The sequence below is a fragment of the Fragaria vesca genome, unplaced genomic scaffold (assembly GCF_000184155.1).
Source record: "Fragaria vesca subsp. vesca unplaced genomic scaffold, FraVesHawaii_1.0 scf0513160_u, whole genome shotgun sequence".
Lineage (NCBI taxonomy): Eukaryota > Viridiplantae > Streptophyta > Magnoliopsida > Rosales > Rosaceae > Fragaria > Fragaria vesca.
Window position 1 is genome coordinate 578093 of NW_004443448.1, and position 995 is coordinate 579087.

General features: G+C 36.5%; 1 protein-coding gene across 1 annotated transcript in view; it reads right to left on the reverse strand.

Annotated features, from left to right (window-relative positions):
• The window catches only part of LOC101293364 (ABC transporter C family member 3-like), an 11211-nt gene that overhangs the window by 5128 nt on the left and 5088 nt on the right, over positions 1-995 (reverse strand). The window lies entirely within an intron of this gene.

Below are 995 nucleotides of genomic sequence, written 5' to 3' on the forward strand. Positions count from 1 at the left end.
TTCGGTGGACTCGCAGGAGTCCACTAAACTCGGGACGTTGCAGGAGTCCGCTGGGGTGGAGGCACGCCCTCGCTGTGTCGTACGGTGGCGAACGGAGAGACATCCACACTTTAAGTCCGAGTGTGGACGTCCGCTTTGGTAACGTTTCTGTATATATATATATATATATACACACAATCCGTTTCAGGTGCGGACGTCCGCACCAAAGTTTTTTGGTGCGGAAATCTATTTTTTGCACCACTTCCCGATCGAATTTCCTCAAACTTCCTTTTTAGACATATCTAGATCATCTTGTGTAGATTATCTCTGCAAAATTTTCAGCCAATTTGGTGATCGTTAAGGCCCTCAAACTTGCGTTTTTCTGTTATATACCTGAACCGGACAGAATACAGGCCGTCAATTTGTTTTTCGATTTTGAGAGCCTTAACGATCACCAAATTGGCTGAAATTTTGCAGAGATGATCTACACAAGATGATCTAGATATGTCTAGAAGGAAGTTTGAGGAAATTCGGTCGGGAAGTGGTGCAAAAATGGAAATTGTATATATATATACATATATATGTATATATATATATCAGGCCTTTTCATATACAAACCTCCTTATTTATTCAAAAGATACGGATTTCCTTAATTGACATACTTTTCGATCATATTTCTCATCTCAACCATCCATCTTTTAGGTATATATGAGTATATCATCTCTACAAAATTTCAGCCAAATTGATAATCATTAAGGTATTCAAAACTATGAATTACACGAACGGTTTCTATTGAATAGATTTGGTTCATTCATTGTAATCATATAGTTTCGACATCTTAACGATCACTAATTTAGCTGAAATTTTTCAGAAATGATCATGTCATATATATCTAGATACTGGTTGGCTATGATCGAAAAATATGACCGAAAAGTGGTTCATTGGCAAAATCTGTACCTTTTGAATAAATAAAGATGTTTAGACATGATATATATATATATATATACACACACACG